The sequence below is a fragment of the Prionailurus viverrinus genome, chromosome B1, assembly GCF_022837055.1.
Source record: "Prionailurus viverrinus isolate Anna chromosome B1, UM_Priviv_1.0, whole genome shotgun sequence".
NCBI lineage: Eukaryota > Metazoa > Chordata > Mammalia > Carnivora > Felidae > Prionailurus > Prionailurus viverrinus.
Window position 1 is genome coordinate 162,018,542 of NC_062564.1, and position 26,549 is coordinate 162,045,090.

Sequence of the window (26,549 nt, forward strand, 5' to 3'; positions counted from 1 at the left end):
TCATTGATTGGACACCATGGCTTCCAAATTCATGGAAGTTTACTTTTGATTATCTATGAAAAAAAAAAAGCCAAATAATGTAATAGTCTAAACAAGAGGGCATAAATATATTTAATATGCATGAGGGAATTAGTCATAATAAAGCACAATCAAGTGTTTCAGAAAAGCATTTTATATATAATTTATACACTACCTACAAATTATTTTTATTATCAGCTAAAATAGTTGCCTCAAGACATCTTCTAAGCCTCATTTTATTAGTTTTGTCTTAGTGTATATTTGAAGGGAAATGTACACATGTAAAATTAAGAAAATTCTTAATTGGCATAACATAATGGTTTTTTTGTTTTTCAAAAATATGTGTCCTTCTAGAATAATATACCAAAAAGTTCAGGTCGGCTTCAAAAATGCATGATAGCCTATAGGAGGCAAGTACATTCATTTGAATAAATTGGCAAAGCCCTTGCTTCATTTTAGATTTGCAACCTGTTTAATCTGTTTGCAATTAGTACCCACTGACTAGCAGTAGAAACTTTCTTTTCCTAATGGTACTCAGAATATTTTGGAAAACAAAGGGTCAGATTCTTATTTCCTTAAATTCATTGAACGCCATTACATATTACACATGAAGATAGTTATTTTTAATTTTATATAAGAACTAGGGGCTTATGCGATCTAGGCTGAAAATATCATAAAGGAAGAGTGCAGTATGTACAGCTGACTTCAATCTTCATGTTTCTTCTCTATAAAACTTTATGTTTACATATGTAGGGTGGAACGAGGATTTCAAGCTATTATCCTAAATAAACAAAAGAGTTCCATCATGCATTCTTTTCTTTCTTTCTTTCTTTCTTTTTTTTTTTTTTTTTTTTTTTGTATTTCAGGTAGTAGTTTTTATTTTTTGCCCATGGTTTCCTGATAATGATTTAAGTTCTTGATTTGTGTTTCATGGATATTTACTGCCTTTTCGTTTTGAAGCTGTTCTCAGACTAGTTCTGGTTTTCGCAAGAATAAAGAACAGGTCTTTTACATACTTTGTATCTCCCCAAGGGCGGGGTACTGTGTTCTTCACACACTAAAAGCTTAATAAAGGTTTTTAATGAAGGTGGCATTAGGGTTGATGGTGATGGTAGGATGGTGTTACATTGGGCACCTAGCAATCTCAAAATATCAGAAACATCATGGAATCCCGTTGTAATATGAAGCTGGCCAGTGGACTGTTTCTAAACGGTTATGGCTTAAACATATTTAGAAAGTATAGTCTACGTTTTTAAGTGTAGTGTGTAAGGTCAGAGTGTAGATTCTGGAGTTGGACTCCCTGAGTTAAAATCCTCGAGACTCTACTTATTAGCTCTGTAACTTTGTGCAAGTACCTTAATTGTGCTGGGTCTCAGTTTCCTCATCTGTAAATGGGATAGTAATAGTATCTACTTTCAAGAGTTGTAGTAAGGATTAAATGTTATAAGGTTGAGTATTACATGGGGCACTTAGAAGAGTTCCTGCTCTATCGCAAGCACTTGGTAGTGCTCCTTGGTAGTAGCTATTATTATTATGAAAGTTTTAAAATAAAAAGACACAGTTCACTATAGAAAATTCAGGAAGTACAAAGACAGAATAAAAATCAGTATCCCATCCGCTAGAGCCAGCAATTTTGAACGTTTAGATATATTTACTTTTATTGTACATCAGGTTGTACAACTTAGGTAGTCTTAGAATTGGTAGGATATCCGGTGTGCCCGGGTGGCTCGGTTGGTTAAGTGTCAGACTCTGGGTCTCAGCTCAGATCTTGATCTCAGGGTGTGAGTTCAAGCCCCTCACTGGGCTCCACCCTGGGTGTGGAGCCTACTTAAAAAAAAAAAAAGGAATTGAAAGGATATTCAGTTGACATTAGTGATGACAAAGTTAGGTGAATTTTAGGTAAAAACACTGGGCAGTCATTATAAAATGAGATGTTAAGACTATGTGGAAATGTGGGGAAAATGTTTAGCTTAATGTTAAATAGAAAAAGACAAGTGTAAAATTAACATGTTTATGCAGTGTATTCAATTATGTAACAAATATAAAAATGAAGTTGGTATTGCTGGGGTAGGATGATGTGTCATTTACCATAACTATCATTATTGGACTTCTTATTAGTGCTTTTATCGTTACTTTAGCCTTTCTGTGTCAAATTTATTTTTAAAAACATGGTGCCTAGTCGTAATTATTCCATGGCGGAGTCATGGGACGACAGTGTGAGCACTGCCATCCCCTTGTACCATGGGCTGGGAAGGGACATGTGAAGAACAGGAAAGGTGGTACTTGCTTGGTACTCAAAAGAGACCAGTGTCTTGGGTTAGTCGGAACAATGATATGTCCTGAGGTTGTTCAGGTCAACAGCATCAATTGGATGTGGTGTCATGGCAACGTGGGGACAAGCATGCCAAAGCAGGAAAGTGTGCGTAGGGTGTGTGTGTGTGTGTGTGTGTGTGTGTGTGTGTGTTGGGGCTAAGGAGGGAGAGGAAAACATGGAGGTAGGTACAAAAGAAATAAGTGAGAGGAAGTGAGATCTGATATAAAAGGGGTTGAAGAAGGGTAGGTTCTTTGGGCTAAACATGGTGGGAAATGTTCACATAACTACCAATTACATATGTTGCCTTAAACGATAATTAATGCATCCTGCCACCTACAAATATCTAGATTTCCTTTGCTATCCCTTTTTGATATTTAAATACAAAGACTTACTTGAGTTGGAGATTACATGCCATCTCTATTGGGAATCCTGAGGACTGAGTGGCATAGTGACTTGGCAGGGGGGGATCGGGTGGGACATGTGTAAAACCTGTGAAAATGTCACAGGACAAATTGTCTGAGGTTTTCCTAAAGCAGTCGCCAGGTTCTTACGCTGTGCATCCTGCTGTGCCAATGGCAACTTGACCCCTAGCCCAGGATGAATGACAATGTTTGCCAGGTTTCAGTGAATTCCAACAGCAGTCATTTTACTCAGTGTGATTATGAGAGCAGGAGGTGGGAGCTACAGGCTGGTGAAAAGCCATAAGGTGTTCGGAAATACTTATTTGTTGGACCTATTTTATTTTTCATTTTTAAATAATTTTTAAGTTTATTTATTTTGAGAGGGAGAGAGTAAGTGGGGGAGAGACAGAGAGACAGGGAGAGAGAGAGAATCCCAAGCAGGCTCAGCACTGTCAGCATGGAGCCAGACGGGGACTCGAACCCATGAAGCATGAGATCATTACCTGAGCCGAAATCAAGAGTCTGAGGCTTAACCGACTGGGCCACCCAGGCACCCCATTGTTGGGCTTATTTAGAAGTTTCTCTTAAGATGGAAAAATGAAGTGCCTCTATTTCACAGAATGGCTGCCTACTGCCAGGTCAGAATTTTCCCCATCAAACCTCTCCTGCTGAATAAAGTGGCAACAGCAAGTAACTCAGACGCATCAGCTTCTCTCACGGGAAAGAAAAAAAAACCCTTACTAACAGTCAAAAGGACATTTTAACTTTACCTCTTAGGAGGGGCGCCTGGGTGGTTCAGTCGGTTGAGCGTCCGACTTCAGCTCAGGTCACGATCTCACAGTTCATTCACAGCTCGATCCCCACATTGGGCTTGATGCTGAGTTCAGAGCCTGGCACCTGCTTCAGATTCTGTGTCTCCCTCTCTCTCTGCCCCTTCCTGGCTCGCACTCTGTCTCTCAAAAATAAATAAATGTTAATTTTACCTCTTGGAATAAAAGAAAATAATAGCAATATATATTTTCCATTTTGCCTAGTTTTATAAAACTTTATCTCTAGGAGTTTCCTTTTACTACTCGTTCAGGGAGGGCTACGGTTTCAGGGTTGTGGAGGGCTTCTTTTGGATGTGGTTGCTGAAGCTGTCTAGAGCCAATGTTTTATTAAAAGCAACATCAAAAAGCAGAAAATAGTCTTTGCAAAAAAAGGAGCAGAAAATGGTTCGTACCCTGACACTCGCCGAAGAGTGGTGAAAAATTTAAGACTCAGAAGCAAAAACAGGAAGGACAAGAAATTCACTTTCAGGGAGAATTGGAGGACTTTGGAGGACTTCCTCCGTAATCCTATCTTCTTTCCATGTGTTTGTGTAACTAATACCCTCCATCTGAGCAAACAGATCAAGGGACATGCATCTTTTGGGGTGTTGCTCTGGGAGGTATTTTCTATCTCCGGATTGAGGTGGAGGGCTTCGGCACTAATTGGTTCCACCTTAGAAGGCAGGATGGCTAGTTAATGAGCACACTTTCCTTAACACATTTCATAATTAATCTGCACAAAGTTACAGGGAAAACAAGAGTTGAACTTTGGAGGTTTTCTAGCCTATTAAAGTTTCCAGCAGCTTAATGAGGGACTGAATACATATCAGCAAGTTTAAAACCCGGTAATACCAGGCAGATGGATGTAACTGAGCTTTTGGGCACTTAGTGAGGACCAGGGAATGTTGGGAACTGATTTGAATATGCCACCTCTTTTTGGGTGACGAAGGTGTTGACAGGGCTAGGATAGACATGCGTCACCTCTGGGCTGGGTCCAGAGAGAGGTAAATGTGAGATTCCTAAGCCCTTCTACCCCACCACGCTCTATGAATGCATTTCATCTTTTACTTGTATGTAACGTAAATATTTAATTGTAACCATAATCTATATATTGGGTATATGGAGTAAGGCAACATAGGGATCTATGTTTAAAGAGCTCAACTGTGGTCTGGGAATAGACACATAAACAACTAACATTAAAATTGCATAATTGTTGGGATAATTCAGAGATCTAGAAAGTGGTAAATACAACCACTTTGGAAAACTGTTTAGCAGTATGTGCTCAAGTAAAACAAACACACACACACACACACACACACACACACACGTCTATATCACCTAGCAATTCCACATCTGGGTATTTACCAATCAGAAATGAGTGCATATGTCCACAAAAGAAGATAGGTACAAGAATATTCATGGTAGCTTCATTCATAACAGCCTCCAAATTGAAGCAGCCTGAATGTCTATTCACAGAACAGATAAATAAATTGTGGCATATTAATAAAATAGAACACACACACACAAAGTATATACTGTACGATTTCACTTATTTATTTTTTATGTTTTTAATGTTTATTTATTTATTTTGAGAAAGACAGCATGAGTATGAATGGGGGAGGGACAGAGAGAGGGAGAGAGAATCCCAAGCAGGCTCCTGATGTGGGGCTCAAACTCCCAAACCATGAGATCATGACCTGAGCCGAAACCAGGAGTTGGATGCTTAACTGACTGAGCCACCCAGGCACCCCATGTATGGTCTCATTTATATAAAGCTTGAAAACAAGTAAATTCATCTATTGTGGTAGAAGTTAGAATGATAGTGACCTTTGGGTGGCAGAATATTGACGGGACGAGGTACGTGAGAGTTTGCTGAGCTGTTGGAGTATTTGATATGTTGATGTGGGTGGTGCTTACAGGTGTACAAATATGTAAAACTTAATCAACACTTAAGGTTTGTGTCCTTAATTGTATGTAAGTTATATGTCAATAAAATAACTTTATACAATGATTACAATAAAAATAAAGGACATGTGGTAATATTGATGAGGGAACCATTAGATTTTCCTGGGGGAATGAGATACACATGAGGGACATCTGGCCTACTATGTTGAAGGTGTCTGGGCCTTCTGGTCAAGGTTTCAAGGATTTGGACGTAAGTCAAGAGGCAATGTCATTGGCAGAGAAAGAGACACAGGGAGAGAGAGTTGATGGGGGCCCAAAGAATGGGGGCTATGGGGATTGAGGGAGGCAGAGGTGAGGTCATTTCAGAGATAGAATGAGTTAAGGGTCTCAAGTGATTGAAACCATGTGTCCATGGAGGTGGGGGTGGGGAGAGGGAAACAGAGACAATAAACAAGAATGGCTCTGAGGGTTCTCCCCTGGGTGACTGGGCTGCTGATGCCATTGCTCGAGGAAAAGTTTGAAGGAAGAACACATTTGGAACCACCTTAAACCATATGATCAGTTGGCTTGACTGGCAGCAGTCAGAACCTGAATTTAGGTTAATTTACAACACCTGATATATGACTTGAAGTCTTCTTTTTGTTCTGCAAGTAATGATCTCAAAGTACAGACCCCTTATACTATGTCTGTATCATGTAAATCCTATACAGATCCTTTTCAGTGCCCTGAAGAGAAGTGTGAGAATGTTTAATTGTGATGATATTTACATACAGATATATTTTGGCACATTCGACCCTTGTCCCTTCTATTTCTAAGCCCAGGTTCATTCTGGAGTATTGTTAACTCTTGTGAGGAAATGCTAACAGAACAAATGTTCCAAGTTGTGGGTACACCGTTATACCAATAGATATTCTTATATAGAGAGAGAAGCATCTTATGATTGCTATATTTGCTAAGGGGTGCTGTAATTCGTCGTACCGTTTATGCTCATTTTGAGTTCTTATAGTTCAGTGCTATTGTATGGTACAGTTTAGGATGCAGCGCGCCCAGAGGAGTTTGGGGCCCAATAAGAGACTTTTGGAGATGGAAGGTAGCTTGTCTTCTGCTTGGTTACTGCTTTTTGACAAAACTGTTATCTCCCCTTTTGTCTGAAGCCTAATTGATGTGTTGTGAGTATGCATTCCTTTTCATTTCCTGAGTATTCACCCTGAATGGATGTTATCTGTCTGTCGGGGAGAGTTGCTGGGTTGTAGCTGCTGTCTGCACTCTACCTACCCACCCAGGTCTACACACTGAATAAGCCATCTTATTTCCTGGGCCGGGTCAAAGTAACTGATATGGCTCCTCCTACCTCTCTTCCTGCTCTGGGGGCAAGGCAAGAATGGCTGACAGAGAGCTTCCTGTTTCCTGTTTGCCTCCAGGACAGCACAATTCTAAGTGGCCCCATTTCTCTGCCTTTGGAAAGGCAATTGTCCTCTGCCCTTAATCAAGCCTCCTGGGAAGTCACCTGCGAATCTGCAGAGGGCCTAGCCTTCTAGAGATAACAGTGTTGTTAAGAATTCCTCCCTGTGCTGCTTGTTCGGGGGAAAAATGAAATTGATAAAATTGCTGATGAATTATAGCTATTGTTACAAGTAATTCAAGGAGGACTTTGTGAAATTAAAATAGTCACCGATCTTTTGAATATTTTCTTTATTTTGACAAGAAATAATGCCTTTAATCTGGAAATCCTTATAATAAATTTTCGATTTGCATTTTTAAAAGTAAGAGAAATTATTTTTCCAGGTCAGTCTGTTATTAAATTTGTGAGTTTGAACAGATTAATTTTATGCCTCATGAAATCAATGAGCCCTTTCATTTAAGTAATTTACTTTGTAAAATGTGTAAGAAGGCCATTCAATTCACGTATGGAGCCAGAAATTTACTTATCACGTACCCCTTCAGTGGAGAGTCCAGAGTCTGGTTCCATGAATGTAGTCTCAGTGTTCATACATTTTAGCAATCCTCTATCCCTGTGAAATTCATCTAACTGCTCTGCTCACAGCCCTCTGAACCTGTTTTGCTTTTTTTTTTTTTTTTTTTTTTTCTCTCAAACTCCAGGGCAGCAGCTCTCAGAGTGGTTTAGTGTACATCAGAATCACCTGGAGGGCTTGGGACCACACAGGTTGCTGGGACTCACCAGAGTCTCTGATTCAGCAGGTCTGGGGTAAGGCCCGAGAATGTGCATTTCTAACAAGTCACCAAGTGATGCTGCTGTGGCTGGTCCATTGACCACTTTGAGGACCACCACATTAGACCTTTGCTTAAAACATCTGTGGTAGACAAAATAATGGCCCTCCAAATATGTCCCGTTCCAACCCCCAGATTCTATGAATATGTTAATTTATATGGCGAAAGGGGCTTTGCAGATGTGGTTAAGGTTTTTGAGATGAGAAGATTATCCTAGATTATCTGGGTGGGCCCAGTTACAATGGCCCTTATAAGAGGGAAGCAAGGGGGCCAGAGGCAGAAAAGGGAGAGGTGATGATAGAAGCAGAGGTTCACTGATGCACCCATGAGATGGAGACAGTGGCCATAAGCCAAGGAATTCAGGTGGTCTTTAGAAGATAGAAAAGGCAAGGAAACAGATTCTCTCCTGAAACCTCTAGAAAGGACAACACTTGGCCAACACGTTGATTTTAACCTTATAAAACTCATTTTGGACTTCTGACCTCCAGAACTATAAGATAATAAATTCGTGCTGTTTTAGTCACTAGGTTTGTGGTAATTGGTTATAGCAATAGGAAACTAATACAACTTCTCCCTCACAGTGCAGTCTACCTAAATCCTATCCACTTTAGTCCAAATGTTACCAGAAGTCTACCTCCCCCTACACCTTCAAGACATTTTTACCTACTGATCTGAGTTCAGAATTTTCTAACCTCCTGTGAATTCCTAAAGTATTTATTGACAGATTACTTAGATTCAGAAAAATCTCATTTATTTAATAGTTTGCGATGTTGCAGATCCCAAGCTAAAGCTGATAATGAAAAGCTAGAATTCTGGCTTTTGTGGAGCTCCTAATCTATCAAGGGAGGCATATGTAACATGACCACGCTAATCATTATGTACAATATACCTGAATATGTTACATAATTGCATGTGATTTATGTGTATATCATATATCTGATATAATGTATACTTCCTTAGAGTATAATCATTCATTTATACATCTTTGTTTATAGAGATTGTAAACTTCTAGTGGAGGGGACAATTTCATAGCCGCTAATTTCTTGAAGGTAGCAACGGGTCTTCTTTTGAGCTATGTTCAATATTTTAAAAATTTAGTAGAAAAAGTATACTTTATGTAAGGATGACAAGAATTGTCATCTCAGAAGTACATTGTATTTAGTAAAATTTTTCAAAATTTTAAGTCCATAGTAGAGGAGGGGAGACAAAAAAAGAGAAATCATTTTTTCAAACCAACAACAAGCACTTCATTAAAAAAAGCCTTGAGCAAGACAAAGTTTTTGTTTTGGAGCAAGTAATTCTTCTGTAAAAAGAGTTAATTTAATTAGATGATATCTAAGGTTCTTTCAGATCTAAAGTTCTGTGGCTCTGTAATCTTTTCTCTCGTAGCCCAAAGAACATTGTCTTGCATGTGAGAAGGACTGGGTAAGTGAAAGAATCTGAGTACTGCTTGGGAAGTAGCAGACTATTTTATATTCCACACATTGCTAAAGTATAAATATATCTGTTTCTGGAACAAAATGGGGTTCTTAGACACAAAGTAAAATAAAAGTTCGGACTCAGGAGAAAACTATTTATTTGAACATGAGTTCAGGAGAGTTAATGTACTATAACAATTTAGCATCTTTTATTCTCTATTAACTAAAAAAAAAGTCTCATTGTCCTAAACACCTTGTGGCATGAAGAATAGGCTATTTAAATAGCATAAAATAAATGAAGTGGAGATTTGACAACCAGTGTATCAATTTGATAAATTTAGATTATGAGAGATTGTGATTCATTGTAGGGCCATTCTTCAAAAATCATCAATCAGAACACTTCTGGCGATGCTGAATTGCAGATCAACTTTCTAACTGACAATAATTAGAATGGTGAATAAAATTTAGAAGTATATATCTTTGAAGGCATCTGAAAGTTACCAAGACAGAGAGAGGTTAAGGGGCCAAGACGCTAGAAAGAAGAGATACGCAAAGGTGAATGCAAATTTGTTGCCATTTTCTCTCTCAAGGCATTGGGTGATTCACAAGAGGTGGATGAAACATTAAGAAGCTGAACAGAAAATCGTGGCTGAGAGACTGAATTTCTATCAATGTTATATAGCTAGAAGAACAAATATTGGAATCCAGAACCCACCAAGAAGGAGGGGCTCTAATAAACATTTCAGTCTTTCATTTGGGATCCCCAAAAGATTGCATCTCAGGAGTAAGGAAGAAATAGAAACAGACAATACTTACAGAAAAATAAAATCCTTTTTCTTGCCAGCTAACCTCTTGATTAAATCAATGCTTCCCAGAAGCAAAAGTAAATTATCTCTTGGGGACTATAATAACACTCAGAGCCTCAGATTATTTCCATAGCTTTTCATCTTCAGTGTCTGGCATGCAATAATATTTTACCAGGCATACCAGCAAACAAACCAAATGATCAAAACTCAAGAAGAAATCCAGAGAATAGCTATAGATCAACAAAATATCCTGGTATTTGAGGTAGCACACACAGGCTTTAAAATAACATGTCTAGAAGATTAGATGACAGTGGAAAATTTCAGCAGAGAATTAGAAACAATGAAAACTGTAGTTTCATAACAGAAAATTTCAATACTTGAAAGTCATGTGCAGAGGACAGTGGAGCAGAAAGATGATATAAATCTGGGTCTCTGATATCTGGGGTACTTCCAGCTCTAGACTGTTTACTTCTGGACTTCTTTCATGTGGGATACAAGTAAACCTATACATGTTTGTGGGATTTTCACTAGATTTTAAAAGTATACAGTCCAAAGTAACACTGAGAAAACAACATTTTGTGAATCACCTGAATCATGGTCAACTTTGCTTTTTACTCATAGAGTATCTAAGCAGGGCAAAAGTCCAAGCTGCTTCTATTTTTCTTGACTTGTTTAATAGTCTCTACTTTAAAATATGTGAAGAGACAAGGAACATGGATTGTTTATTATGGCTTGTTAATAATACATGGCCTTGAATCAGGCCACCTAAATCTTTCAAGTTTATCTGGTCCTATCACATCAAGAAAAATTTCTTCTGATTGATATTCACCAAGGAGTTTGGTTAAAATTATTTGTTTTATTCAGAGGCCAAATCCAGGCTAGAAATTAAACTGTTGTAAACTAGAGTGTCTCATCTCTGTAGAATGAAAATAATTTCTGAATATCAATTTTCATCTTCCATTTACCTTGTTCCGTTACTGTGGCTGAGTTTGTGACAGTGATTAATTTCTTGATTTTAAGGAAATATTTGCTTTTCCTTTATGGATATATTTTCATGAAGTCTGTTGGAAGGAATTTACAGATGCTCTCGTGACAGTTTTTGTCTGGATTCTGGAAGAAAATTCTACCATGTGAATTGTGATGTATGGATGCTGCACCATTGGCCTGAGAGAAATCATGTTAAACTTTAGCAAGTTCACGGCTAGAGGAGATGTGTTGTGACTTAAATGCAGTATTAAGCTAATCTTTATCAGATGTATATCTATAAATGGTATGGCTGGGGAAGAGTTGGTGATTTTTTTTACAGACTAGTAATTTTTTTTCTTACGCTAACTATAAAAATCTCTCTTTGATAGCAACGTAATTTTTGAAACTATTTTACTTTTTTTTTAATGTTTATTCATTTTGAGAGAGAGAGAGAGAGCGTGTGTGCCAGCAGGGGGAGGTGCAGAGAGAGAGAATCCCAAGCAGGCTCGGAGATGTCAGCACAAAGCCCGACTCGGGGCTCCATCTCGTGAACTGGGAGCTCTTGACCCGAGCTGAAATCAAGAATTAAACGCTTAACCGACTGAGTCACCCAGGTGTCCCCTATTTCACTTTTGTCTGCCATGATCTTGAGAATTAACTATGACGTTCAAATCGCAAAACTACAATGCTCAAAAGTGTAAAGGCTGAGAACGGAAAAGACTTTGGAAATCAAGTACCGATTTGAAATTGGGTTTCTCTGTTCTCTCTCCATTTAAATGTGGTCATCAAAAATATTTGTGTTTTCTTCCTCTGTCTGTGATGAATCTTTCCTGTAGGCCTTGTGGGTCACAGGCCATATATAACAGGTTGAGTGAGATTTCTCCACTTCACTGGCTCCATTGTGTATTTTTTTCACTTTTATGTGCATCCTATTCCTCTATAACTTTGAATTCTTTCACGTTACACTGAACCAAACGATATGCAATTTGCTTCAAAAATATCCCTTATTTTGTCTTGTTTTATCCTAAAAAAAGGAATTTCAATAGTTTGAAAATAAATCTGGAAGTAGAAACTATATATTACAGTTAGTAGACTACATTTAACTTATTACGTTAACTTGTCCTCTGTGTTTCCTTTCAACACTGTGTACCTCTTATTATTTTATTAAAAATTTTTTTAAATGAACTTTAAAAAAATGTTTATTTTTGAGAGAGACAGAGCACACAAGTGGGGGAGATTCAGAGAGAGGGGGGGACAGAGGATCAAAAGGGGGCTCCATGCTGACTGCAGAGAGTCCTCATGTGGGGCTTGAACTCACAAACTGTGAGATCATGACCTGAGCCAAAGTCAGATGCTCAACCGACTGAGCCACCCAGGTGCCCCAACTGAACTTTTTCATCTTGAGATAACTGTAGATTCACACACAGTTGTAAGAAATAATACAGAGCCATGTGGTATATTTTTTTTTACCTAGTTTTCTCCAAAGGTAACATCTTGCAAAACTATCGTACAAGGCCATAATTAAGACATTGACCTTGAAGGAGTCAAGACACAGACGATTCCCATCACTGTTAGGATCCCTCCTGGTGCCCTTTTATAGCCACACTGCTTCCCCTCTCTGACCTTTCCCTGCATTACCCTCTGGCAATCACTAATCATTCTATATATCTACATAATTTTATGTCTTTAGGAATGTTATGTAAATGGAAACATATTGTAGTAACATTTTGGGTTTGGCTTTTTTTTCACTCAGGATATTCTCTAGAGTTGAGTGTATTTCATGCTCTTAATTTGCCATTCGTACATCTTCAGTGAAGTATCTCTCCATGTGTTTTACCCATTTTCTAATTTCTAATTTACCCGTATCTGGTTTTTTGTTTTGTCTTGTTTTGTTTTGTTTTACTGTTGAGTTTTGAGAGTTCTTTATATGGTTTAGATACCAGTCTTTTTTTGAATTGTGGTTTGCAAACAGTTTTTTCTAGTCGGTAGCTTTTTCACCCATTTAGTAGGGTCCTTCACAAAGCAAAAGTTTTAAATTTTAATGAGCTCTGATTTATCAAGTTTTCCTTTTATGACTCGTGGTTTTGGTATTAAGTCTACAAACCTTTTGTAGCCCTAGATTCCACAGATTTCCCCATTTTTCCCCCTAAGTTTTATGTTTTACATTTAAGTCTGTGATCCATTTTGAGTTAATTTTTGTAAAAGGGATGAGATTTAGGTCAAGATTTTAAATTTTGTTTTCTCTCTCTCTCTCTCTCTCTCTCTCTCTTTTTTTTTTTTTTTTGCCTATGGATGTCCAATTTCGGCAGCATCATTTCTTGGAGAGGCTTTCTTTCACTGAATTTTTTTGCATCTCTGTCAAAAAGCAATTGAGCGTGTTTGTGTGGATCTTTTTGTGGGTTCTTTATTCTGTTTCACTGATTTCACAGTCTTTATTACCCTAGCTATATCATGTTTTGAAATTAAGTAGACTTATCCTTCCACATTACTCTTTTTTTATTTTTTATTCATTAAAAACATTTTTTTAATGTTTATTTTTGAGACACACACACACACACACACACAGAGAACATGAGTGAGGGAAGGGCAGAGGGAAAGGGAGACACAGAATCCCCAGTCTCCAGGCTGTCAGCACAGAGCCTGACATGGGGCTCGAACCCACGAACTGTGAGATCATGACCTGAGCCAAAGTCGGACGCTTAACCGACTTAGCCACCCAGGCGCCCCCACTTTGTTCTTCTTTTCCAAAATTGTTTTAGCTATTCTAGTTCCTTTGCTTTTCCATATAAATGTAAAAATAATCCTGTACCTGTGAAACAATCTTGCTGGGGGTTTGCTAGGAGTTTTAGTAAGCTAGTAAATTAATTTGGGGACAACTGATTTCTTGACTATATTGGGTCTTCCAATCTGTAGACATGGTATCTCCTTCTACTTATTTAGATCTGTGATTTCTTCATCAGTGTTCTGTAGATTTCTTTTTTTTTTTTTTTTTAATTTTTTTTTTTCAACATTTATTTTTGGGACAGAGAGAGACAGAGCATGAACGGGGGAGGGGCAGAGAGAGGGAGACACAGAATCGGTAACAGGCTCCAGGCTCTGAGCCATCAGCCCAGAGCCCGACGCGGGGCTGGAACTCACGGACCGCGAGATCGTGACCTGGCTGAAGTCGGACGCTTAACCGACTGTGCCACCCCGGCGCCCCATAGATTTCTTCATGCAAGTTCTGCACATGTTGTTAGATTCACACTTAAGCATTTCATTTTATTTGAGTGATTATAAATGAAACTGTATTTTTCATTGAAATGTTCATGTGTTCATTGCTAATGTATAGAAATATGATTAAGTTTAGTTTGCATAACTGTATTCTGTAGCCTTGCTGAATTCAACTATTAGTTCTGGAAATGTTTCTGTAGACTTCTTGGGATTTTTTTTTCTGCTGGTAATTATGACATTTGAAAATAAGGACAGTTTTATTTTCCCCTTTATGGTCTGTATGCCTTCTATTTCCTTTTCTTGCTTTATTGAACTGGCTGGAACTTCCCAACACTATGTTGAATAACAGCAGTTAAGAGTAGACATCCTACTTTGTTCCTAATCTTAGAGGGAAAACATTTTCTTTCACCATTAAGTATAATGTCAGTTGCAAGTTTTTGGTTGATGCTCTTTATCAAGCTGATGGTTGATGGTTAACATGACTGTATTGAATTTGTCAAATGCCTTTTCCACATTGATTGATATGATCATGTGGTGTTTCCTTCTCAGGCTGCTAATATGGTAGATGACATCGATTTTTCAAATATTGAACTAATCTATCATTGAAATAAATCCTATTCGGATATAATGTATAATTCTTTTTACATATTGCTGAATTGTGTTTGCTACTATTTTTGTGAAGGAGTTTTTCACTTGCTCGTGAAGGATATGGGTCTGTAGTTTTATATTAATGTCTTTTTCTCATTTTGATGTCAGAGTAATGCACGCTTTATAAAATGAACTGGAAAGTATTTCCTTCTTTTTTACTTGCTAGAAGAGGTTGTATAGAATTGATATTAATTCTTCTTTAAATGGTTGATGGAGTTCAGCAGCGAAACCTTATGTGCTTGTAGATTCCTTTGTTGGGAGTTTTGAAACTGTGAACCCAATTTTACAGCAAGTAGTATATGGCTATTCATATTATGGCTTTCATATTGTGTGCATTGTGGTGGTGGTTTGTGTATTTTGAGGAGTTGGTCTATTCTGTCCCAGTTGTTAAACATTTGTACAGTACTCCCTTAGTCTCCTTTTGATGTCTGCAGGGTCTATAGGGATATCCTTTTATTGTTTCTGACGCTTATACTGGCAATTTGTGTTTTCTCTCTTTTTCCTTTGTCAGTTTTGTTAGAGGTTTCTTAATTTTATTGATCTTTTCAAAGCACCAGCTCTTTTGTGCATTTTCTGTTTTTAATATTTTCATTTTCATTGATTTCTACTCTTGTCTTTGTTATTCCCTTCCTTTTCAGTTTGCCTTCTTCTCTCCACCTTTCAGAGTCTTCTAATGTTTGTTTTATATATCATAGGATTTTATTTATTTATTTTTTTTAATTTTTTGTTTTCAACGTTTATTTATTTTTGGGACAGAGAGAGACAGAGCATGAACGGGGGAGGGTCAGAGAGAGAGGGAGACACAGAATCGGAAACAGGTTCCAGGCTCTGAGCCATCAGCCCAGAGCCTGACGCAGGGCTCGAACTCACGGACCGCGAGATCGTGACCTGGCTGAAGTCGGACGCTTAACCGACTGCGCCACCCAGGCGCCCCTATATCATAGGATTTTAGTTGTAGTTAATAGGAGGAGTGGGGAAGAGTGCATCTACTCCATTCTTCCAGACTTCACATTTTGTTTTTATGTGTGGACAAGGTCCCTGGATTTTGCTCTTAAAGCATAGGTCAAGATTAACCTTCTCTCTTACTGTGTTAGGGAAATATGGAAATATGGGGTGTGCTGGGAAATAGCTTTTTGCAATAGTTTCTCGTTCTTGTCATGATGGATGTTCAGTAAGTAAATGGAAGTGAACAACCAATAGTACTTAGAGTAGGGGTGCTTAATTTAGTGAATATTTACGGTATATCAGAACTCCCCCTGTACTTCTGTTCAATGGCTGCCCTCACCAGGACTGCCTCCCGTTAGCTGACTCCTTGGTGGGGAGAGGAAAGGGCAGTAGGCTCAGAAAACTTGTGGTCAAACTCCTTCCTTCCTCTTTGACTTTTCTCTCTTCCCTTGCTTCAAAATGATCTCAAATCTGGAAAGAGGAAAGTAACCCCTTTTCATCATAGAGATAACAAAAACCATGCTTTAGCTTTGCAGCATATATATATATGTATATATATGTATTCATATATGTGTACACATATATTTATGTATATATATACATATATATACACATATATATGCTTCAACAAACAGTTCAATTGTACTCTTCTAAGGTTTTACATTAATTATACGTCAGTTTCAGGGTGCCTGGGTGTCTCAGTCAGTTAAGTGACCGACTTTGGCTCAAGTCATGATCTCATGGTTCGGGGGTTTGAGCCCAGTGTCAAGCTCTGTGCTGACAGCTCAGAACCCGGAGCCTGCTTCAGATTCTGTGTCTCTTTCTCTCTGCCCCTCCCCCGCTTGTGCTCTGTCTCAAAAATAAATTCATGTTAAAAAAAATTAAAAAAAAATTATGCGTCACTTTGATGCTGCAATGGTTCTTATTTTTCAGTTGCCCTTTATCATTCTGACGTGAAAATCATGTTCAAGGGGAAATTGTTTGTGCATATAATGAGTATAACTTGCATCCTAGGGGCCTTGAAATGCAGTTTACTAAACCAAATACAAAAGACAACAGTCTAAACATAGATTTGTCCATAGTCAAGCTCTTCCTGTGAAAGCTTAAAAAAAAAAAAAACAAACCTAGGGAATTGTCACACTTCCCATTGTTGTTCACACGCTTGTTTGGGATCTGATTATGGCAGCTGACATTTCAGCAGGGAGGAGAAGCAGGGCAGGAGTTGGAAGTCTCTGGATCTGAATAGTACCTTCTGATTCATTGTCGCCTTTGGGCTTTCTTGAAAATATAATGGTTGTGGAATTTGGATAGATGACTCCTCTAGTAAAACAAACTCAATTTTGTAACAAACATGTACGAGCCTTGCAGAATATAGAATTAAAATACTTCCAAACCCTATAAGTTGCTTTAAACTGGGTTCTTAAATTGCTTGACATTCAAGTTTACCAGTGTTTATTAAGAAATAACCATGTACCAAAGCACAATACTTAGACTTGTTGGGGATACAAAGAGGAACAGACCCCAGTCCCTAAATTAAAGGAGTAAACAATAAAAATGCATACAGAGAATTGATGTACAATATGCTTGAAATTTGGCTTTATGAAGGATTTGCCACTTGAACTCAATCTTGAAGGATGGTTTAGTGGCTGTAGGCAGCAGAGATGGACTCTGGGTAATTGAAGAAGGGTAGAAAAAAAGGAAAAAGGGAGAATCTATTGGGTATCATGGGGTCTCCCTTGAATTGAAATAAAAACTGAACCTCCAAGGGAGTAGACATTGTGGATTAATGTACCAGGATTGGTGGCAGAGTTTTCTTCGGGGCATGGTCTATAAGGATAGGTCAACTCCAACACTGTTGGGTCAGATCACTTCTCTCAAGGTACAAATCTCAAGGTGAGGTCTGACAGGTATCACTTGGATCATGTGCCCACCTCTTGGCCAGTGCAATGCCAGGGGAGTCATTCCTGAAAGGAAGATCATGGGCTCTAATCAAAGACCAATGGCTCTGATGTTGGGCAGCATGAACCACAGACAGGTGGCGGGAATAGCTGAACAGGGACACCGAGGTAGGGAAATAAGCAGAATGTCTGAGCATAGCAAATGCTCTTGTCTGGCTGGGACATAAGGTGAAAGAGGGGATTAAGTTGGGAGAGATGAGGAAAGCGAGGCAGATTGAAAGTGGGCAATGGAAGGCCTTGACCACCATGTTTGGAACTGGTGATAGAGTCAATAGCTGGGAGTTAGAGGAGCAGATCTTGCAACATCTATGCTTTAAGAACAGTTTCTTATGTTGTAAAAAGGAAAGGTCAGGGGCAGGAAGATCAAAAGGGAGATTGCTTAGGTGAAAAGGGGAAGAGAAGGTTTATAATGATATTACGCTTTACTTGTCATTAAACAACAATGAATACTTGAAACATGTTTTATTTTTACCCTGTAAAAAGGACAGTGCATGAATTATTTACCCTTTTTAACAGATACAATACCAGAAGCTCAAGAATTTGAGGGCCTTCTCTAGATCCTGTGATGGGTATGGAGGAGCGCCCATACCCCCTGGCCCAGGGTCATCTGCTGGGGCCTCTCTCTAGCATGTGAGACGTTGCAGCCAGAGCCAGCTGACTTTGCTTCCCTGAACCTACGCTGTGACCTATTTTTTCACTACCATGATAATGTTTTCTTGAGGTTGTACCTCTGAGTAAGTAGCTCCAGTAAACCTGAATCTTGGCTTGTGCCTGACATGCTTATTGGACTGAATGGGATTTTCTTTCTTCCCCTTGAGAGAGGATTTTGCACAAGGAACCTGTGCTCAGCAGCTAAGTGCAAGGGTGAAGATAGCATAGGAGGAAACACAACAGTGGAGAGCCAGCTTGCCTAGGTTCGAATCTCTGCTCTGCCTCTTCCCAAGCGGTGTTTCCTGGGCCAAGATTCTCACCTCTCTAAGGCTCAGCTTCTTCATCTGTAAAATGGAGACAGTATGGCATCTGCTCCACAGAGTTGTTGTGAGGGTTAGATGAGATGATGTTTGCAGAGATCCTGGGAGAGTACCCGGCACAACAATGTTCTCGACAATGCCGCTATTGTAGTTGTTGTTATGATCTAAATTAAAACATGGCGGAAGAAATGTTCCAAATAGACTTGTGACATTTGAGCTCCGGTGCCATCTAGTGGCCAGGATGTTTCAGAATGTGCTGTTGCCTAGGTGTTGCACCCACAGGTGATAAAAAGGGCCTGTTGTTCTGTGGGTCAATGAATTCCCGCTAACTGACTTCAAAGATGAGTCTTCCATGCCTGCCAGGACCAAGAATATCGCGTGACTTCATTACTGGCCTGAGTTGCATCAAAGAGGATAACTTTGTCTCTGTAGCAGACAAGGAAACCAGACCATGGAAGCTCTGGTGCCTTCTTTCTCTTGAGCTGGCCATGCAAGGCAACTCTTGTGTTTTCAATAGATGTAGCAGCCTCCCAGAACAATGCAGACTACAGACAGACTTGCTATTGTAGTGGTTAGGAATGTGATTATGGTGGTCATGTGGTTTGTGACTCACTAGCAGAAGGGCTTTGGAAAGTTACTTAACCTCTTTGAGCCTCTGGGAGTATGAAGAGTAATAGTAATGACTTCACAGCGTTTTCATGAGAAGGTACATATGTGCTTAGTGTAGGGCCTGATGCAGAGAAGCTGCTCAGTCAACATTAGCCAAACTTATTTTTCACTTTCGCAGTAGATGCTTGCGTTAAAGGAGGGCCACTTGTTCATTTATTCATTCAATCATTCGGTCATTCAACTGATATCTGTTGAGAACATACTCTGTTCCGGGAAGTGAGCTAAAGCCATGCATAAACCAGACACAACTCCTCATGGTTGGTGTGACGGGCATTAAACAAGCGGTTCCCAGGGGAGCCGTGTATCCTTGAGCTTGAGTTGTAGACTGGACAAAGGACCTTCTGTGGAGCCTCATTCACATCCTAGACGTTGTGGATTTGTACAAATTTACATGATGCTTTTAAAACACATGGGAGTTAAGTTTCTTGTTCTTAAAAAAAAGTACATTAAGGTGACTTTTAGAAGGTGCAGGTAAAGTGTCTTGAAGGGGGTGTCCTTCTCTAACTTGTCTAAAAGCTCCATGTGGGTTGGTGGTGGACCTGGTGATGGTATTTAAGTGTGTGTATTTGGATTCCCTCTGTGTTACAGGTCTGGTGGTGCGGATGATCGCTTTTACTCCGTGGAGGGACTAGAGAGCATCCTACTTATTTCTCACCAGTATTATCAATCGATTCCTCCTCTTCTTTTAGCTTTTCTCCAGCCTCTATGCTCCTGAGTGTTTTCTTGCTTTCGTTCATGGGAATTCAGCCGGCTCCCAACGTCCCTCTTCATTCAGAAGACCATCCTGCCACCTGCATCGGAGATGGAATAACATCCCTAAAATAAGTCCTTAAAGCAGTGGTTTTCATGAAAGGCTGGGTGAGACGTGTTGGGGAGAGGAGAATATAGCTTATGGATGCTTGGGGGAAAACATATTCAATGTGATACCATATTAAGCAATATAACATAAAGCAACATAGTACAATATACATGAAAGAGTCTGCATTATACTGAACAGTAGAAAATAGGTACTTCTTTCATAAGGTTATCAACAAAAGTGGAGCTCAACAGTTCTTCCTGGCTGACAACCCTACATAAAAAGACAGATTCTTTAGGGATTCCCAGGGATAGTCCCGCCCAGGGGAACATAACTCAACCCTAGCTGAGACAGCGAGGTAAGATTTTTCATTTATCAACATGGAACCTAACCAAAAACAAAACTGACCAAGGAAACTAAAGGCTGGAAAATGTCTGTTTATCTGGTTTCAAATACTCCTAAATGGACACTGCTTGGGGATTCGCAAATAATAGCAATAGCAATGATGGCAATGACATTGATTTTGTGCCCGGTTCTGTGCTAGAAACATACCACATGGTACCTCTTTTACTCTTTTTTTTTAATAAAATTTTTTAATGTTTATTTATTTTGAGAGATAGAGCATGAGCAAGGGAGGGGCAGGGAAAGAGGGAGACACAGAATCCAAAGCAGGCTCCAGGCTCTGAGCTGTCAGCACAGAGCCGTACCTGAGGTCCTGCACGAGGCTCCAACCCACCATCGGTGAGATCATGACCTGACCAGAAGTCAGACGCTTAGACTGAGCCACCCAGATGCCCCGGTACCTCCTCTGCTCTTCACCACATTGAGGAGGTAGGTGCGAAAAGTCTTGATGGTGCTTCGGCAAAGTTCAGTGACTTTCCTGGGGTCGGGTGACTTTTCTTTCTGGGCCCTGCATTACTGCTGCGGTGCTGTTTCTTCCTGAACACCAAGTACCTTCCTTGATCCCACGTGGCAGCCTGATTCATAAATTAGTTTCCCTTTATTTAGATGCATTCTGCAGCCCCTGGGGGAAAATCAAAAAGTTGATTTTATAATAATTAATATTAGTGTAGATCTTTAGGGTCAGGGTCTTTTACCAAAACCCTTTCATATTTCCTTTTCAGCCTCAATTGTGGAGAGGCTCCGCAGAAGACATTTCTGTTTACACACTGCTGGCAGGGAGAGAACCGGATCTTTCCTACTTAGCTGTTTTTTGACTTTAAAGAATCTGGCTTGAAAACATGTATTTGCCTTGTTTTGTTCTATAGGATTGGTTTATTGCTATTGAGCAAGTTTTGCCTAAATGTTACCACCACTGAATACCTTGCCAGTAGATCCTAGGCTGAAATGGCATAACTTAAACATATCGTTTTAAGCAGTTAAGTTGGGGAAGAAATACCTATGTGACTAGAATAAAACTGTTTAAATCTGAGCCTTTGGTTTGTGTTCCCTGAAGCATAAGTGTCTAAAATCTTCCTCCTTTTATGCTCTAAATGGGCACTTTTACTGCATCATATGCTAAGATATTATAGCTATCCCTCTTGAACTATAACTCTTATTCCTGATGCTGTGATAGATTGAAGCCTGGCATTTTAAAGGATTGTACCTGAATCTATTTTTTGGTGGTGGTGGTGGTGGTGGTGGGAAGTTAATGTCCCCACTTCCCCTGACGGCTTACACAGGAAGCTTTAAGGCGTAATCAGACTATAAAATCCTGACCAGAGAAGCGATCGTAATTTTAGCTACAGACTAAGCAGATAACAGACGACCGGCCATTTACTAGTCAGAAAGATAAGGGAATGAGTTTGATTCCTCATTAAAAGCTTCATGGTTTAAGTCTTTAAAAAAAAAAAACAACAAAAAAAAAACAAGTGCTGGGCTTTGCTTATTAAGTTACATAAACAGAGTGAAGTGCCATGGGGGAGAATGGAAACTCTTGGTGTGACCTATAATTAGAAAATTTCCACACAGAGAATAAAAACAGAGGCTGTATGCCACTTCCTGACCCCACTCACCCACAGAGTCTAAGCCATTGGTGGGACACAGATAAGAAAACACCAAGGAAAAGAAACCCGAGCCAGGCTGCCTGTTTGCTGTGATGGGATCCAGCCTGAGAGCGATGGATGTGACGTGCCCTTGTAGCTTAAAGCACCTCCGAGGCACCGGTAAGAAGGAAAGGCATCGCTTTTCACGAACTGCAGTTAACCAACTAACACAACAGTGTTCCATGCCGGCTAATGAAACAGCCAGAGAGTGTCTACTGATTGGTGTAGAACAAAAGGTCTGGTGGTATACTGGCTCTTGCCCACCGCTGCCGGCATTTTAGGCAAGTTGCTTCCCCACCCCCCAACCTGACCCCAAGCCTGTGGGATTAGGGTCACACTGCCTGCCCTCCTTCTAAGGTGGTTGAAAGGATTCAGTGTGAGGGTGCACACCAAAGCACTTAGAAAGCTGCAAAGACCCTCTCAGATGCTGGTCGTTGTTATGTTACGTTACGTATGTTAAATATGTTTCTCTACAGCGTGTTATAAAAAAAATTGTACGTGGAATCTAAAGTAGACTTAAACAAACAAACAAAAAAAGCCGAGTTTTCTCACCATTAGACAATCCCTGCGCAGGGAGTGTAGTCAGTGGTATTGAGCCCGGCCGAGGTCACCTGCACCTCTGCTGTGGCTCACAGACATTGCACCAGTCAAGGTCAACCCTGAGACTTCCCTGTCCTCTTGCTTCCCAGTGCCAAATTCTATGCGAGGGAAGAGCAGACTGTGGTGTGATTCCTGGGAGGGAGTCAGAATCTTGCTCTCCCGTGTAGTCATTATGTGATTTTAGGAGAATATGTTCACTTTTCTGAAGCTCCATTTCTTCCTCTGCACAGATCATTCTCCTATACATCTCCACATACCCTAAAATGGGATAAGAGTATTGACTCTGGTGGTTTGTTAGTAGGTTCCATGAGTCAATAGATTGGTAAACTGCTTGAGGACAGGGAAGGCATCCCAAGCACATTAAATAGTGCCTGGCGTGTAGTAGATGCTCAATTAAAATTAACTGAATAAAAATGTATTTAAAAAAATCCTAGCATGGTGATGGGTACATAACAGGTGCTAGTTAGAATTTTTATGCCATTTCCCCAATAAGTGCTTTTTTTCCCTTTAAAAAGGTGTTACTAATTAACTGAATAATGAACTTAATAAACCCCTTAGCTCCTCTGGGCTTCATTCCTCATCTGTAAAAGAAATTAGAATAGTTTAATTTTCATGTCTGCTCTATCTGACAATGATTTGATTTTTTCCAAAATCACATCCACTCCCAAGGGAGACCAGTTTGTCTGTAACGAACGTGCTGTCGCTTTGGAGCCGGGCTGAAAATCAGTCGGTATAAAAAAAGGAAAGCCTTAGAATTTCAACCGATTTCAACTTTCACATGCAAAGCTCTGTCGTGTGCCTTGGATAGTTCTGGTTTTTGCATATTCCATCCGGTTAGCGTACTTTCCACCCTCAAGAGTGTTCGGGTTTAGAAGAGAAATTGTGTTGTCACGGAACTGTGACTGATGAGGGAACCTGGCTGCCTGGCAGATGAGCGGCCTCCTAGGCACTCCCGCAGGAAGGGGGGCTCGGCCTCAGCTGCTGGTCGCAGCCGCGGTCCTGGACAAGCTGTTGGGCTCTGGGAGCCCCGAAAAGCTCCAGCACATTTGGAGGAATCTAGAACTGTGCCATATGAGGAACAACATCAGGAATGAGGGATGTTTAGCTTAGAGAAAGCTCTCACATAAGCTCTGGCTGACCTGAAATGTTTTAAAACCATCAAGACTCTTCTAAACAGCAGCAGAAGGCCAGACAAGGGCTGGGGAGAGGCCTGCCAAGGAGGAACATGCTAGATTAATGATGGACCAACCTGGCAATGATATCAGACCTCGTGTCAGGATATGGGACTGCGTCCATGGTACACTATTGCATTTTTTTAAGTGTTTAATTATTTTGAAAGAGAGGGTGAGGGGGAGAGGCAGAGGGAGAGAGAATTCCAAGCAGGCTCCATGCTCAGCACGGAGCCTGACTCAGGGCTCGATCTTACCACCGAGAGATCATGACCTGAGCCAGAATCAAGAGTCCGTGGCTTAACTGACTGAGTCACCCAAGCACCCAGATACGCTATTAAATTTTTAAAAAGCTGGTGGCAGAAGTGTTTGTAGAGTCTGGTCTCACTTATATAAAAACGCATGCATATATAACTTTGTGTATAAATAGAAAGTCGGGGCGCCTGGGTGGCTCAGTCGGTTGGCATCTGACTTTGGCTCAGGTCATGATCTCGTAGTTTGTGAGTTCGAGCCCCACATTGGGCCCTGTGCTGACAGCTCGGAGCCTGGAGCCTGCTTCTCCTTCTCTCTCTGTTCCTCCCCTGCTCACGCTCTCTCTCTCTCTCTCTCTCTCTCAAAAATAAAGATTAAAAAAAAATCTTAAATAAATAGAAAGTCTGAGTAAACAGGATGGAAACACTACTGCTAAGACTTTTCTCTGCAGAATAGGATTTTGTTGAGTGCCATAGAGAAACTTTAATGTTTCACTTTACAAACTTTTATAATCTTTCCCATTACAAACTGCTGCGTTGTTTGAATTATCATGGATTTTTAAAAATAATAATTGAAATAATAAATGAAATGAATAATATGAATGAATGAATTGAATGAATGAATGAAATAAATGAATAAATGAAATGAATAAATGAAATTGAAAATAATAAATGAAATAATAAGTGAGAAAAAGTGGTAATGACAGAAAGTAATACATAATGTGAAAAAGAGAATCAGAACCATCAGAACTAGCAAAAAGTCAGTTGCCATAGGAAGTAGCCATTTTAAACCATAATCCTGGCTGAAAAGCAAGAATTAGTCTATTACTGTTACTCTTCTAAGATTTCCTTTAGTTTAATGTTGTTATTCTTTTCAGTTGTAATGTTATCATGTAACGATATCATGTGAATATCATGGGGTATTTATTTCCTGAGTGGCTACTGTATTGCAGATTTTGTGCTTTCCATGTGCAGTTTCATTTAATTTTCATGATAGTGCGTGATAGCAGCATTATTCCCATTTTATGGATGAGGAAATAGGCAAAGGATGAGGTAAACAACCTGCTCAATGTCACAGAGCCAGTAGTGTGGTGATTTTGGACATCACATGTTACATCCATTTGACACTCGCCCCATTACAATATTAAAATGTGACCTTGGGAATTATCTCTTCTCTAAACACAGTTTCTGATTAGTCTAACCTAACAATTGTAACCAAAAAATTTTTTTAAATTAATTCTTGTCTTCCTTATGGTAACTGGCATGATGAGTTGGAACTCGTTAGTGTGCTTTTGGGGTTAATTTTCTGAGGAAATGACCTTAGCCCTGGTGGGACCAGAGCATTCATCTGCCTGAGTGGGTGGGGTGGGAAAACACAAGGGAACAGTTTGGACATTGGAAATCTTACATATTGAATTCCAAAGACAAAGGTGCAAGTCGTAATCCCTCCCCAGTGTTGAAAATAAAATTACATTCTGACAGAAGACCGCCATTATTTTGAGGGGAGATTTTCTGAATTCCCCAATTTCCCCTTAAAACACACAGAAGAAAACGCCTTCCTTTCTCCACTAGAGATGAGATAGCCCGGTTACTAGGCTTATTGCTGTGCCTTGTAACACTGGGTAGTAAATGAATATGCCATCAGTTTCCAGCCCTAAGACTTGATGGGAAGAAAAGTGGGCAGAAGAGAGAGGGAGGGGGGAGAGTTGAGAAGCAGGCACCCGGGCCTGTCCCCCACTGGGTTAGAATCTCTGAGGGAGCATATGTGTTAAAAGCAGTCAGAGAAGTTTCAGGGAGTCTGAGGGCTGGGGCCTTGCCCCAACTTCTTGGGTACAGTGATGGGACAGTTGTGGTCTCTCTGGAGAGGTCCTTGATATATCAGACTCTGGAAAAACTTGGTGGCCTGCAGGCTTAATCAGACCTGGCTGAGGGAAGCTTCTGGTGGAGGAGTTTCCAGTTTCCTGAGGTGCTGAGGCCAGAGTGACAGGCAATTTAGGGAATTCCGAGAGCCTACACTGCAGAATAGGTCACAGAAAGCGGTCTAGTGAGGAAGCTGGCTGGCTTCTCCCTGCCCTGCTAAGACCTGCTTGTGGACTGGGGGACCATGTCAACAGATAAGTAGACACTGGGCCTCTGTAAGACCCCTGAAGTCAGGAAGTTGAATAAGGGATGTTTGTATGGGTACCTAAATACTGTTGAAGGGCCCCAAGGTTGAGGCAGCCTGAGATCACAAAGACTTGCACTAGGCCCAAAGGCTGTTGCTCATGAAGGCACACTCTTTTCTCCAGACATCCAGACCCCTCCAGACCTCCCCCAGAGCCTAGCAGCCAGGGAGGGGCCAGATGGCTGAGAAATCCGAGCTGGGGCATTTCTTGGAATGGCACTGTCTGAAAGAACATTCTGCAATGAGGCGGACAT

The 26,549-nt window shown here is 40.1% G+C and overlaps 1 long non-coding RNA gene across 1 annotated transcript in view; it reads left to right on the forward strand.

Annotated features, from left to right (window-relative positions):
* Nucleotides 1-20,236, forward strand: part of LOC125164025 (uncharacterized) — a 55,073-nt gene extending 34,837 nt beyond the window's left edge. Inside the window, exon 3 of the long non-coding RNA XR_007151622.1 lies at nt 19,859-20,236. This is a non-coding gene — a long non-coding RNA (uncharacterized LOC125164025). The remainder of the gene's footprint in view (nt 1-19,858) is intronic.
* The last annotated feature ends 6,313 nt before the right edge of the window (nt 20,237-26,549 follow it).